This window comes from Pseudochaenichthys georgianus, chromosome 18 (assembly GCF_902827115.2).
Source record: "Pseudochaenichthys georgianus chromosome 18, fPseGeo1.2, whole genome shotgun sequence".
In the NCBI taxonomy this organism is placed as follows: Eukaryota; Metazoa; Chordata; class Actinopteri; order Perciformes; family Channichthyidae; genus Pseudochaenichthys; species Pseudochaenichthys georgianus.
Window position 1 is genome coordinate 6181065 of NC_047520.1, and position 16570 is coordinate 6197634.

The 16570-nt window shown below is 40.8% G+C and overlaps 1 non-coding gene across 1 annotated transcript; it reads right to left on the reverse strand.

The window, feature by feature from the left end:
* Positions 1-1477: 1477 nt before the first annotated feature.
* trnal-cag (transfer RNA leucine (anticodon CAG)) lies at positions 1478-1560 on the reverse strand. The gene has a single exon. It is a non-coding gene; the product is annotated as a tRNA-Leu (tRNA).
* Positions 1561-16570: the final 15010 nt, after the last annotated feature.

The window sequence follows — 16570 nt, forward strand, 5'->3', positions numbered from 1 at the left end:
GCTAACTTGGTGTGGGTTTGTCCTTTTGAATGGCTCTTGAGGGAAGCGACTCCCATATTGCTGATGTCAAATGACTTGCGGCAAACTTGCAATAAGCCTTGTGGACATCTCCTCCTGGTACCTCTCCAATCCAGTCATCTTTCCAATGTGACTTGAATCTGCCGCGTGTCATTGTCACTCACTCCCGTAATGCATCACACATTTGAGATTATGAGTCTTACTAATGAACCTAAAAGGGAAAACATAAGGCTGGTTCCCCCTGTGGTTCCTCAGTACAGCAACCCAACTAGTAAGCTTAGCTTAACAGTATAGATGTATATAATCAGTCTAGGCATGATCAATGAATTTTCAAAAATGTCTCACCCCAAATGTTCCTATTTACTAGTATAATTTTTTTTAAGAAAAAAACGAAAAATCACAAAATAGCTAAAAGTAGATATAAGAATGAATGTTACAAAATGTATCAAGACTAGACTATTCATGTCAACTAGTATAGAAGTAATGTCACAGCCTAATGTGAAAATGTATTGGTAGTTAGCTAGCAATGCAAGCTAGCCAACACTAGCTAGTTAGTTAGCAAACTGAATGTTGGCTAGCAAGATTGCACTCCATGTGCTTGCTAACCATCATTAACAAATCCAAATTCAAAACAAACTCAAACTGCTAGCTAGTTAGCAAGATTGCACTGCTTACTAACTAACGTTGATAAAGCCAAGTTTACCACAGTTACTTACATTTGAGGATAAACTTGCATAAGAAGTTTCACTGTAGATGTCAAGGCTCCCGTGTTGGCTGGGAAATGCATGTATTTGACCCTTCTATTGAGATCGCGAGTAACGTTATTATTCCTGAAGTCCACCAATCCGAAACTATACTTTTAAAGTCCATATCACCAAGTTGCCTACATCAAATTCCAACATCCAATATACCATATAGGATGCCAAGAGCATGCTCGACAACATGGGATCATCTATTTCTATCTACAGTAAAAGCTGTTCACATGTAAAGTGTTTTTTATAAACTCATCTTAATTCTGTGCTCAATAGTTTCATTTTATTACTATTTTACACCTCATCCAATAACAATTTCCAGGACAACTGTTTCTATTTCCATGTAAGTGTTCACTTTTGCTCAGTTTCCATGACTTCTCCATAGCCTACCTGGAAAATGAAAAAATTAATTCCATGTTTTCCATGTTTTCCAGGTACCGTGGGAACCCTGCTTGTGCATAATCATAAATTCATACGATTTATAATTATATTTGCTCTCAATCTACCAGTATTAAAGCTTTGAGTTCAACAACTATCTATTTTAAGCTGCAACATTCAAGATATGGTGTAAGGTTAAACCCATTCGTACAAATTAAAGCCTCAGATCCTAAAAAGTGAACAGCAACCAGTCAACAAAGCTATTAATGGATCATGTGTTCATCAAGAGCATGTGATTGTTTGCAACTGAGCACGTCTCAAAAGGTTATTGTCAGAAGTGGGATTCGAACCCACGCCTCCAGAGGAGACTGCGACCTGAACGCAGCGCCTTAGACCGCTCGGCCATCCTGACATATGAGGACGTATAAATCAAATAGAAAATAAAAACATAACACGCAATTACTTTATCGACTTTAAGAAAACACCTTACGGGAAATGTGTTGACTATCTACAGAAAAGCAGCGTTTAGTTATTATGCTCCAAATATCTGGAACAAACTCCCAGAAACCTGCAGGTCCGCTGCAACTCTGACTACTTTTAAATCCAGACTAAAGACTTTTCTTTTTTCCGCTGCTTTTAATTGAACTATTCACATCTTAAACTGCACTGTAACTTTTATCCATGTATTTTTTCTTTTAATGTTTATTTTATTATCTTTTCTTTTTAATGACTGATTTTAAATGCCATTTTCTTAATGTCTTTCGTTTTTTGTAAAGCACTTTGAATTGCCTTGTGTTGAAAGATGCTATATAAATAAACTTGCCTTGCCTTATACATGGTTTGCTACATGAGACAGTATAATGCATTTTAATCATAGAATAGTAATATAAATCCTACCTTCCTCTGAGGACGATTCAATGAAAGCGTGGGCGGTTCCCTTTTTTGGGCTTCAAACTAGGGTTGATAATCCTAAAAAAACTACCAGCACGGTAAAATTAAACCGAACAATGCCAGGCCCAAAGTAACTAGCCTAGCCTCAATTAAGCTAACTAATAGCGCTAGTTTAATTAGCCGCAGGAGCTATACAAACACGTGTCTATCTTTAGCGGCTAATTGAGCTAGCTGGCAGCTGGAACACGTTGTGGTAACACTGAATACAACGTCCAAAACATCATAATAAACGTAAACATACCATAAATAATAAACAAATAAGATCGTACCAACCAGTTTTAAGATGTTTCTTGAAATATCCGTCGAGGTGGGCAGACTAGTCAACAACATTTTTGTTTTATTTTTAGAAGCATTGGAATGTATATATAAGTAACTCTCCTTATGCATGAACAATGTCATAATAAAGCATGAACATGTATACTGTTAGTAGCCTACTCACAGGTTTTGGGTTAATAATAGCTTCTGGAAAGCTCCGTTAATGTATAGCCTGTGCATGTGTGAAGATCAAGGGCAGACAGGTAGACAGACAGGCAGGTCGGTGACACTCGACCAACAACCAATCACATGAATCTCCCGCCCCAGACACACAAGCACGCGGTTTGATTGGCTATAGCTTGTACTGGCATATGATTCGATTGGCTGACGCCTCCATTGAGGCGTCAAAAGTTGAACATTGCTCAACTTTTGAAGCGAGCAACGCCAGCAACGCCAGCAACGCCAGCAACGCCAGCAACGCTCCACGTCGCTTCCCAAAATGCAGTTCGGCGAAAAGTGACGTCACCCCATTCAAAGTGAATGGGCAGAAGCGTTGGAAGCTTCAACGCACGCCGCTGTGTGGACGGGCCGAACGGTCCAATCATATCATCAGACCGAATGATCTGATGGACGTCCGGTGACGTATATATATATTAAAAGTTGTCCAGTTGTTAAGAGAGTTTCAACAGATGTACAAACATTTTGAAGATTAGTAACGTTATTTAAAACGTAAAAGTGGAAGCAATTGTGTCCACTTTTACCCTCAGATTATATTTAATTTAAGTTAATCACCAGCAGGATAGGGGTATTGAGGAGGGTATACAAACACATAATACTGCACTACTGTCAGTATTGGTTCCATTTCAGGAGTACCAGGTAAAATACCAGGTAAAATTGTTATTTTTCAATTTTTTTAATGCTTTTCAGTGTATGTTGCACATCCGACGAGTCATATCAACCGTGTTTGCACTTTGTAAATTGAGTAGACTTGAGGAACAAGCACAATTTAAAGACACATGTGTAGAATCTGTGGAGAATGGAATAAAAAGTGTACATACAGGCATGAATAATTTAATAAAAGTATCTGTAATGTCATATGCAGGTCATACTGTAGCGTTGGGGCTATACAAAAAAACATGTTTCCCATTTACACACAGAAGATGTAAAAAATGTAAAAATGTGTCAGGAGAGGTTAAGAAGCCACAGGCCATCACAACAACCAGGGGGTTAAGGAGAACAAATTAAAGAAAGAAAGGAACATAAAAACTGAAAGGAAAACTTAAATAAAAATAAAAACATCCAAACATTTAGTAATTATTTGTTATTTATCAAGCAAGTTAAGATAAAAGGGAGATATATAGCCATGGTAACAGGCCGACCTGACAGCATGTAATAATAATAAAGACCAAATTAAAATGCTTAGACACCATCTTATTGTTCTTCTTTTAATTGGTCTTTAAAGTGATTAAGAGTCAGAGATGATGATGGTTCTCCTCACAGTCTCTTCTGCAGCTCCATAGGACCCTTACACATTTGTAGTCTCCTGCAGCTCATCTTCTTTACATCTCCGCCATGATTGTCTCGAACATGACACATGCCTTTCATGCTGAAAATGTCAATCCTGGCAACCGATCCCTCGTCTGCATCCACCTTAACAGAGGTTTAATGAAACTGTAGCGTGGACGCTCTGGTTTTACGACACCACAGAAGCATCTGGTTGTAGAATCAGAGCGATGTGACAGATCGTTGGGTGTCCACTGATCTGATGTGTTCCTGATCATGAGACAGACAGCTTGTGATTAACATGTGTTTAAAAGAACAACACAAAAATCTAGTAAAAGACTACGAGAGCGACACAAACACAAACTCACCTGCTCCGGCTCTGGCCATAGTCAGCACTAATGACTGTGTGATTGGATTATCCAGGCTTTTAGCAGCCCCACAGCTGCAGCTGACAGAGAAGCTAACCTGCAAAGGCCAAGCTCGGGTCAACAAGGGGTCGCGACCTTTGCATAAGACGAGGCCTTGAGGCGGGACAGCAGAAGAGAAGCCGGCAAGTAGAGAGGAATAATGGTGATAGGCAGGATCCATGTTCCTAGGAATTCAAAGAGGAGGATGCTGGAAAGAGAGGATGGACAGTCTTGGGAGGAAGTAGAAGTTATTCGTTGTGACAGAAGAGCCTCGCAGACACTGCTGGCCTCCTGGTGACTCCACTGTACGACTGTGAACACTAAACAAACAATCCACCGCCGGCTCCACACACTCCCCTTTTTCTCTTTCACACTTTCTCCCTTCTCTATCTTAAAAAAAAACAAGTCGGAGCCATTATCTTTTGTCCAAACAAACCCCTAAATGAAAGATATCATTTCACATGACCCCAAAATATCCTTTTACCATCTGCTACAGCCAGCAGGGATATTTTAATAAGTCCTTAATGCGATGATTAATATTTGGGCCATGTTCGTTATACTTTATATTACATCATTATGTCGTCACAGATTTGAAGTTGCACCTGCTGCATTTCTCATACACTATTACAATTTAAATTCCAATTATATTAGATGAACTTGAACACTCTATACAGGCATATATCAAAACAAGACAACGCAAAAGTACAGACGCAACCTGTATCTTCTAGGAAAGTCTAATCAGTTTCAAAGGCACTAAATGGCTTGCTTGGCAGCAATACAAGTGTACTTTAAAGTGCATTAACAGAGTTACTACTACATGTAGGAGGCACTATTTAAGGCTGCAGGTGTAAATGAATAGTAAGAATAGCAGCCTGGGAGGAAATTCCCTGCATGGGATTTGTCTCTGCTTTAGTTTAGACCAGAGGATGAGGACGAGTCTATTATGAGAGAGTGAAAAACACACAATGATTGAAAGAAGGAATATTAAAAAATGTGGCTCAAGAATTGTATGTAATTTTGATAATGTAGAAAAATATATTTGTAATTATTTGTAGACATTTAACTTAATACAATCTTCCCCGGATGTCCCTGATCACTCAAAAGTCACCATAACTTTATTTTAGATAATATAACTATTGTCTTATTGTCCGCACCGTCACTTTGAATTAAACAGTTTGTGTTGGTTCATTGTATTTGTTCTTAAAAAGCTAACCTCACAATGAATGCAAATGAACCATAAACGCTGATTAATATTATATGTATCTGTCCCTGCAGAATGATCATAGTGTAAACGTAATAAGGCCAGAGTTGCTGTGCTTTTTTCCAACAGGAAACACACTTTCAAATGTGAATTATGAGACAGATATTCACTCTCCCAGTCTGAGTGTGTGTTTATGAATTGCAGCATGGTGGTTTTTGCACCCTGAGCTCTGTAGGTGTCACTCTAACTCTGTGAGCAGCCACCTGTTGCTCTGCCTCACTTCTTTCTGTCTTCAGTACTGAGCTCTAAATCATAACGACTGCAGGGGGAAATGTAACTTTGAATAATACAATTAAACAAATACTACAAACAAAGTGTGTGTGTAGGGGCGGGGGCGCATTTGATCTTTAAGGAATAAGGAATACGCAGGAAAAGGCCAATTAAAGGCAATTTAAAATGCTTCAGAGGGGAAAATAAATATATTAAACAAGATGTTACAGAAACATTCAAATCGCAGTACAATCAATAAGAATCATAACTTCTTTTTAATCATGTCACTTATTTTATTTTCAAATGAAATGTCTTTCTTCTTTACAAAAGTGTCTTTGCTTGTTTCTTGTTGTCTCTGTATTTTAAATGAGAAAACTTCAAGGATTCATCCACAAGTTTGAATAAGTGAAGCTTAAAGCACGACAGCAAAATATATATGTATTAACTGTTGCTTATTGCGAGCTAAAAAAACCTGTAGATTCTGTAAAGGAAACTTTGGGTAAAATGAATATCTTAATTAAGTTATTTAAATTGAACTGTGTCTGTAAATATTAGGAATCATAAGTTATGGTGTAAAAAACTAAATGTTAACTAGTGTGAATACCCTATGTTCTTGTCCCTTATTTTGTTTAATAGTGAAGGATAGATACGTATACAATTTAAGGACATCTCAGACAAGAACTTATCCATCCATCTTCTCCCGCTCCCGTCGGGTCGCGGGGGTAGCAGTTCCAGCAGAGAGCCCCAAACGTTCCTTCCCCTGGCGACATCAACCAGCTCTGACTGGGGGATCCCGAGGCGCTCCCAGGCCAGCGAAGAGATATAACCCCTCCACCTGGTCCTATGTCTACCCCTCGGTCTCTTCCCAGCTGGAAGAACTTATGTTTGTTATAAATTAATTCGTAGTAAAAATGTGTAAATCATTATTGATGAGTTGTTTGAATGTTCCTTTGTGGTTAGCTTAATGATGGTTGAAAGGATTATACTTTTTGTTTCACTTCCACGGTCGACTGTTGATTAAATTAGATGTTTTGTTTATGTTTGTTGTGGTGCTTATGCTAATGAGTATCCCAATGAAAAGAGAAGACATTTTAGATATCAGTTGTTTTTTTCCAGCACTTTTATTACAAGAATAAAAACGTCTTTATTTTCTCTGCTCGTGCCAGACTAAACTCTAATCTCTATGTGTTAGATAAAAGAAGACATCACTGCAGCCACTGTACGCTGGAACCAAATCCCCCAGACAGCCTGTCAGCGTCGTTGGCATTTGCCCGTCTCGGAGTGATGATGTCAGAGGGGAAGCCGTCTGCTGCACCGGGCACAAAGTGGCACAGACTGATCAGCGTCTACAGGTCGTGAAGGAGAGGAAGCGGGGGGGGGCCGGGTCCTAACGGGCACACAGGGGGCACTGTCTGCAGCTGAACACACACACACACACACACACACACACACACACACACACACACACACACACACACACACACACACACACACACACACACACACACACACACACACACACACACACACACACACACACACACACACACACACACACACACACACACACACACACTCAGAGGAGGAGGGTAACCAAGTACATTTACTCAAGAAAAGTAAGCAAATTAGCTGTAAATATGTACCTTGGTGCGAATTAGAAATAACCTTTCTTGGGTATTTTCCTTTTATGACTCTTTAACATCACTACATTTTAAAGGGAAGTATATTTTATATTTTGCTACATTTATTTTACAACTTTAGTTACTCCAAAATGAAGATTTTTGCATATAAAGGGTTAGGGTTCGGGTTGGACTTTATAAAACGTGTAGTTTTAAATTAAACTCGCCAAACGTTTATACAAGAACAGCTTGGTCGATAAATCAGCTGTCCAATTTTGAGATAAGTTTTTGGAGAATAGAATATTTAAAAAACAATCACATTTATTTGGAATGATTTAGACTTTTTTTGTATCTCTAAAAAATATATATTTAGTTATTTTACGTTTAGTATTTCACTACTTTTAGCTGATTTGCTTACTTTGACTTTGTGTACAACTCTAATGAAGGAGGAGTTGTAGCATAGTATTTTTACAGGTGGTTTTTCTTATGCAAAGGATCTGAATACTTCCATCACTGCAGCTGATAGAGCCGTCTGCGAGTTAACAGCGTAAATCACGATCCTTTTCTTTGTTGCAGGAAATTATTTCATCACCTCTCGCTCTTGGAAACCCAAACTTGCTGGACGTTTAGTCGCCTCACCTTGATTGCTGCTTATTTTCTCTTCAATAAGTGTCAGAGCCAATTTGTCCTTATCAGTGTGGAACATCATTTGACAACAATTACCTGATTGCTCTTATATCTCCTGAATGCTGGCTTTAAATGCAATCATTTCTGATTTAAATTATAATGTTAAATTTACATCCTAAATTGTATTTTTCACATTTGAACGATCTACAACATTGTCAATAAATTAGGATGTTTCTCAGAAGAGAGCAGGCATCTGATTAATAATATACACAAATATGCTTTATGTTCAACCAGTGAGGAGATTATAAATATGGCTGTCTGTGAGTCAGTAAGGTCCCGTATCCATTCGCAGCTTTATTAGTGATAGGTAGACTTATAAATGATAAAACATACATTTCTTTGTTTGTTTTAATCAGATAAATCTGATCTCTTCTTCTTTCCACAATTCTTGTCTTTTCCGCACCGTCACACCGTTTCTCTTCCCACAAGGTTACGCTTTTAGAAAAATCTAAAGAACTGAACAACATGAAAAAGCAGCGAAAATCCAAAAACAAGGTCCAAGGGGAAGATGGGATGATACCAGACATGAAGAAAATCTGCATTCAGCACCAAGGCCTCATCTAACCCCCCCCCCCCCTCCTTTTTTAATATCATCCCGCCATCATCCCTCCTCTATATACTCTTGTTTTTTCGGCTAAGCTTGCATTTAGTCTCTCTTTCCCTTAGTATCCACTTTTTTAGTTTTCGCCTTTTCAAAAATGTCCCTCCTCTTAATGTTTTTCCACTTGTTCTTCCTTGAATCCATTTGCTTCCTCAATACTTTCATCATCTGTCTCCCTCCAGCATCACCTACTGATCCTACATGTTCCTATCCATTCCTATTTTCCTCCTACCTCAGCTTTAATTCACTCTTCATCTTTTCCCCTCCTCCTCCTCGTCCTCCTCTCTGTGCAGCTGGTGAGGCCCTTCCATTAGTCCTGACATGCAGAGGCACTGATTCTGTAAAGGTCGTGATCTCTCGCAGCGGGTTTCGCCAGGGCTTAGTCCTACACACTCACACATCTGCGTGCCCCGGGATGCCCACCCCATGCATAACTCACCCTTTACACACACACACACACACACACACACACACACACACACACACACACACACACACACACACACACACACACACACACACACACACACACACACACACACACACACACACACACACACACACACACACACACACACACACACACACACACACACACACACACACACACACTGGCCGGCACAGACGCACACTCACATCTGCAGAACCAGAATTCCTTTATTAGTCCCGCAGCGGTGTTACAGCAAAAGTGGCATAGCAGATAAAAGGGAAGCAAAATAAAGAAGCTAACATGTTTATTATAGAGAAAAAGTACATATGAGAAATCCTTTTTTTTTTTAAAAAGACATAAGTATTCATCGCTAAAATAATAATAATAATAATAATAATAATAATAATAATAGCAGCATTTAAATAGTTAAGCGACCATATTAAGGTTTGAGATACTATAAGAGTTTATACAAACACTGACATGCACATAAGTGGATATACACATGCACGCTCATATTCACACACACACACACGTCCGTGGCGGCCTGCTTTCATGGTGCTGACAAGAATGAACCCCTCCCTCAAAAGCACCAACTGACTGCACAGCTGCTGTAAGTGTGTGTGTGTGTGTGTGTGTGTGTGTGTGTGTGTGTGTGTGTGTGTGTGTGTGTGTGTGTGTGTGTGTGTGTGTGTGTGTGTGTGTGTGTGTGTGTGTGTGTGTGTGTGTGTGTGTGTGTGTGTGTTTGATCAGATGTGGGCGAAATCCTGCTTAATTGGACTGCTGCAGGCTTGGGAAAGACCCACAGTCACTCTCTTTTCTCACCCCTCTCTCTCCCTGTCTCTCTTTGTCTTCCACCTGTACTCTTTATGCGTCTCCCTGATCAACAGTAGCAGTTGTACACTATGCTGCACAGCTGCAGTGGATACAGTTGTGCCTCAAGAATGCACTCAAATGTAACAAGAAGAGGGGGGAGTAAAAGCTTGAAGGCAAAGTACTGATCATTATTCATCCCTTAAGATGTTTACAGCAAACACGCGTTAATGTTTAGCCACAGTCATCAGGTGTGAGTTGTGTGAAAGAGAATGAAACAAAAAAATGTAATAATCCTTAAAGCAATCTAGTCTTGCAAAGATGGTCTCGCATACTTGCACCCAGCGGTCCATCTGGGTAAAACACATTATTTTGTGAATGAACCCAACATTTGCAGATTTTCACCCTGAAAACCAATTTCCCATCCCCTCCCCCTTTTTCCCTCTCAGTACACATCTTCATCTCATTTTGCCACTGTTTTCCCCCACTGAACATTTCCCCGTCCTCCGCTCGTCTCTGTCATCTCAGTCATCTGTCCCCTCATCGTTTCCTCCCCCACGACTCCCTCCTCCCGCTCTTAGCCGCTCGCTGCTCACTGTAACTGGCAACTTTGCTTCTCTTCCCTTTTGTGGTTTGGACAAAGGGGGCCAGTGCCCTCTCGCAGGCTATGTTACAGGCTGTCACATGAGGCGGACACTCTGGGACGGCCCAGCGTTATCTGCTGTGACAACTCAGATTACTTCCACAGACTCCCATCTGATCAGCACATCCAATTCAATTAGTGGTAATTAGTCCTGGTCCCCCCCCCCCCCCCCCCCCCCCAAGTGTCTTTGAGCAACTCGCTCAACCTGGCAGGCTGGCTGGTGAACAACTTTGGAGCGACTTGTAGCTCCCCCCTTCATCCCCCAATTACCCTCACTCACACACACACACACACACACACACACACACACACACACACACACACACACACACACACACACACACACACACACACACACACACACACACACACACACACACACACACACACACACACACACACACACACAATGACTCATTCACACATTCATACTCATATTCACCGCCAGAGCACATATTCAAAGTGACACATCACATAGAGAGCAGAGTTTTCGGCACATAAACTCCCACACATTCAACTCAGCAGCGACACAGAGGGACGTGCATGAATGCGACGCACAATTTGTGGCTAAAGAACTACACAAAGAAAATTAGAGCAGCTATAATAACAAAGGATCAAATGACTACACATAAAGGGTGTTACTATGAACAACAAAAAACAGATTTTTAACTTTGCAGTTCTTCCTCGATGGAGCGTTTATCGCCTTTTAGCTCGTTGTTTTGGTTTTCTATCCTGCAACTTTACTGATGTGTATTAGTCTTACTGCTGTCTGAAAGCATCAACAGCAGCAGTCAGCCATTCTTAGCAATAAAGCTTTAAAAAAGAAAAGCCCCAAAGTGTGGCGTGAACATTTAAAAGAGTAGCAGAGGAGTGGTAAGCAGCTGAATAGAGGGATATGTGGTGGAGACCACAATAGAGCACAAAGAGAGAAAATATTGGACCTACAAAGGTGTGATTGACCAGAAAATCGTATTAATTTAAGTATACATTTTAATGACGTGCGGCCAGAAAAATCTGTAACTGCAGGTCTTTCACATACAGTTTTGTTTGGATCCCATTCAAACAGTCGCTTGCATCTTTGAAATGGTCCTGTTTCTTAAATGATTTTAAGCTGCATCAAGATCATCCAGTTCAACACATTTTGTGAACCAGAAATATGTGCATTTCTGCTTTTATCTCCAATTATGACCTCTCAAGTTTACCTTGGGACCCCTTGTAAAGGTCAGGAGCCACAGGTGGTTCTTGTACGCAATTCAAACAAACAAGCAAACACATTTAAACAACAGAGAGAAACTGCTAGGAAACACTTTGCACTGATGCCCTCTGGTTTGTTAACCACATTTCTGTGCCACCCCCCTCCTCCCCTCAAACTCACCCCTTGCCTCACTCGCCCTCACCCCCCTTTACTGTGGGACGCGCACACCTGGCCTTCGCAAATTAGGGCCCTGGAAGACCAGCGAGCGGAGAGAAAAGCGGGACGCATGGTGGAACAAGGGGAGGGGAAAGGGGGGAGTTTTAGTCTTTCAGCATTCCGATGGAGCAAAAAGTTAATGACGGCTCTATTGTGTTGTGAGAAAGCTGGCCGGAGGAGAAGTGTTACAGGGAATCATGGCCTGTGCCAGTGAGCAGTGACAAAAGGGGGCCGTCCAAAAGCATGCATTGAGTTTTTACCGTGTTTATATCGCTTACATATCGCGCTGAAAAAGCTCAATCATCCTCGCTGCTGAAACAATGCAATTTTGTTTGGAGCGGCAAGGCGGCACATAATGAGAGGACTTTGTTTTCCTGACACATGAAGAGAGGCCGTATGGGGGTTTTAGACATCAGAATAAGAAATGCTTTAATGTTCAGTTTTGTGAACGTTTTTTAATCCAATCATTTTCTTGCTTCTTAACTCCCTCTCTGTTCATAAAAATCCGCCCTAACACGCCCGCCTTCCGCACAGGCCTTAATGCATGCTGACAGCTTCCCTCCGTAATTGGTGATCACACCCAGATGGATGGTTCCTTAATTTGCTGTTCCCAATAAAGCCAGGCAGCTCAAGGGAAGAGGGGCAGCAGGGGGAGTCGAGCAGTGGAGGTGGTGAGGGAGGATCTTTGATTTGTTGGATATAGATACAAGAGCAGTAAACACCCTAGGCTTCGGGCCCGACAGTTTGACCAGGCTTTTGTTCACACGTCCGTTGAAAAGCAGAGTCGCTCCCTCCTTTTGCCTCAGCCCCCTCCTTCTCTCCCCTTCCTCTTCCCAAATAATCCCGTTGTGATCCCCTCCTCTCCCACTAGCTCCCTCTGTTCGCGGCCCGGAAATGCTCTGCAGTAGCATGAAGGAGTGTGTGGGCGTCCTGTGTTTGGAGGGGAGGGCAGGACAAGGAAATTATCTCTTCTGTGCATGTGTGTCTTTCCCTTTTCATTGACTAAACGGATTGCTGCAGATCGACGGAATGAATGGAGGCAAAGAAACAAAGTGAAGTTCCCGAGGTTATAGGTTACGGTCCAAGGGAGAAACCTCAATTCATGTGTGGTCGTTTCGGCTCTATTAGGGAGGACTGAAATAGGGCAATGGACTGGGACGAGGTTGAGACCCTCAGTTACTAATGAGGGCAACCTGCAGTGACCCAGGGGGGCAGAGGGTCAAGCCCAGGTTGATCATGGGATGATCCAAGTGTAAAACCAAAATGTAATAGTTAAAAGTGTAAATAGGCTATGTGATACCAGCTGATTATTTAATTTGGCTATGTTAAATGTCCTAAAATACAACAGTTTTTGACAAATGTGCACCTTAGCATATAGGATTGTATGCTATATCAGGGGCAGACTGGGACTAAAAATCGGCCCGGGACTCTCGACCGGCCCACTTCGGTACCGCTAGTAAATTGTCAAGGGGGGGGGGGTGCTAGTGACTTATCCGGGCGGCCCACCTCGGTACCGCAAGTAAATACCGCAAGTAAATAACGCTAGTAAATTGTCAACGGGGGCTGGGGGGGGAGGCTAGTGCCGTCGGCATAGGAAGTTTAGGCGAATGCTAAGGGTGCATCAACCCATAGGGGGCGCTGAAAATTGAAAAAAGAAAAAAAAAGTTAGAAATTTAAAAAATATATATCTTTACATTTCATAACACAATTTCCCAATTTTGGATCAACAAAGTACATCTTATTATCTTATACTAACAGAACTACGCCTATATTGTGTCCAGCGCCCATAAACTATGGTGCACCCCCGCCCCAAAATCAAGTTGAACTGCCCCAGTCCCAGTAAAAACCAGAGGTTTATGGGAAATAAACTTCTGTGTGCTTTTATTAACATTGGAATTTACATTGTAAGCGGCCGTGGGGGGGAGAGCTTTAGAGAGCTCTCTCCTGAAAGACTGAGCGGCTCTGATAACCTCAGCTCATTGAGGTAAAGGCACACCTTTATATGATCATTATAGTTATAACAAAATAAGAGAATAGGTGAAAAACAGGTATAAAATATTGACAGTACAAAAAAGTTGTTATTAATAAACAAGAATACAGTTTGAAAGGGGAGTGATTTGTAAAATATCCATAAAGAAAAAGAAAATCTGCTTACAGTTCTGTTTCATCTGGGTGCTGAGAGATGTATCCATAGATCTCCTAATGTTGCTCTCAAAGTGCACCAGAGTGATGCTTTTAACTTCAAACTAAATACAGTTGCACACATCTTGTGTCAATATCTTTCTGTTTTGGTGGTCATGCCACAACCGTGCACGCGCGAATCATAGTGAGTGTCTGCATTTTGGGGGGGGGCGCCAGCTAAAATCTTGCCTGGGGCGGCAAATTGGTCAGGGCCGGCCCTGCCGACCGGCCCACTTCAGTAGGCCTACCGGCCAATCGTGATTTGTCCCAAACGTCCCGATGGCCAGTCCGCCACTGGGCTATATTGTCTGAATTTAAATAATGCTTATCTTTAAAGACAGTTTCTTCGGACCAACAAGTGAAAATACTGAGCAAAAATCTGAGTTTAAGCTAACAGCAGCTCTTACACTGTCAACCACAGTAAACATTTTCCAAGATATTGCCACCGATTTTCACCATACTGAAAGCTTTTTCTCTTGCAGGCCATTTTACTTTTACTCTTAAAAGAACAGTGACTACAGCTCAACACTAAAATATAATAACAATGTACGTTAGCTAGCATTCGACCTGCGACCTGTTAGCTTTTAGCCTCAGTGGCTGTATCATGTTTCCAGCCATCAAATTCCTATTTAAGACACTTTAACATGATAGGGGAGAAGGGGGTAAATTGAGCCAGTGGGTAAGTTGAACCACCCCCTGTAACCAGGCAACGCCTTATAGTTGTAATCAAGTGACCAGAAATGATGCAAGCTCCACCCATTTCTCATTGCCTGTGAAAGAGAGATGCTCATTGTGGTCTAGTAAGTAAACATTTCTACAAAAAAAGTGTTTTGCTTGTCAAAGTACATTTTCTAGATGTCAGCTATATCGGCTGTCATGTACAAAAAAAAGTATCCAGGTTTAAACACATATATTGTATATGTTGATGTGTTGGCAGCGTATTAAACCATGTGAATCACTAAGCTAAAGATGACTGAATTTGAATGCTAGGCTATTTTTTCTAAAATGGTGGCTATGGGGTAAAGTGAACCATGGGCCTTGGGGTAAGTTGAGCCAGTTTTTCAATGGAGAAATGAATGAAAGTAGGCCAAGTTGATAATAAGAGCTCATTGTAGGCTACATTTAAAGTTGAATTTACCCTGTGTTTGATTGGTAAGATGTATGAAATTGTATCACCATTTGTATGATTACTTTTCCTTTTAACATGTTAAAAAAAATCAATCAATTCAATCAAAATTTATATTCAAAATATTTGAAAAACTAAGCTTGTATTTGGTTTGTTATTTATAGTTTATAGTTACCTTTAAGATGTGTTGTAGGTATGCCCAGGTTTGAACAGTGGTGCAACTTACCCCTACACTGGGGCAAGTTGAGCCACAAGACTTTTTTTTTTAAGAAATAATATTTTCACTGCCCTTGATCAAATATTAATTAGGAGACATCCTGAATTATAGGTGTGTGTTTTCATTTGTACTATGTGTCATTTCTCCTTGCTTAGAGGACAGCATAACAAAAAATGGCTCAATTTACCCACTCTCCCCTACTAGTTTTGAGACAAGTAGATAAAAGCACTGAAAAGTTAGCTGTAATTTTTTGCCGAATGGACTTAGCGAAATATAAAACAAGCTAGCGACAGCTAATTATATCTGCTAGACTTTGTTATCTTCTGCAGGGACGCATCCTGGCAAGGATTAATAAAGTTGCTGGGGAATCACAAAAAGACATGCCAATGACACATAAATATAGCTAAAGCACACATAACACAATCAATGGAGGGAGCTGATGAAATTCCTGACCAAGATGAAAAGACAATAACTTAAAAGCTATAGAAAGGAATCTGTAGCGAAAGGACACAAATATCCTCAGAAAACTTAATTTATTTGAGACAAGTGCTCTTAAAGCTTTTTCAATGAGACACTCAAGACTCCAGTGCACAAGGACATAGACACTCTCTTTTCAAAGATTGCCTTATACAAAACATTCTGTACTTTATTTTTATAAGGAATGCCATATTTTTCATCCCACTGCACTCATCGTCACCTTACCTATTATTTCCTAAAAGGACGTTTCTTGTGCCGTTTTAAATAACATATTCTCAGAGCTGCCGAATATGTAATTAGCTATTGTTGGTTTGCCTTGTCAGTTCAGAGAGTCTTGAAGTATGTGATGATGATAGAATATGAGAAGGTTTCTGTTCAAAACCTTGCATTCATTAGTGAAAGGAAGCACTTTGTTGTGCATTAGCACTGTGCATAAACCTAGTCTTGGAGTGAGAGGAACAAAGTGAAAGAGATCACAGTGGATTTAAAAGCAGAAATCATCAAGTTTTCTAAAAGGGCAGTCCAAGGTTTCGAAACTGTTTGTGGTGGTAAATGTTGAAAGATCATTGAGATCAGGTGCTGGAGACAAACAAAGGTGCCATGCTGTGTCCTTGAGGTTTGGTCACTTTCTGG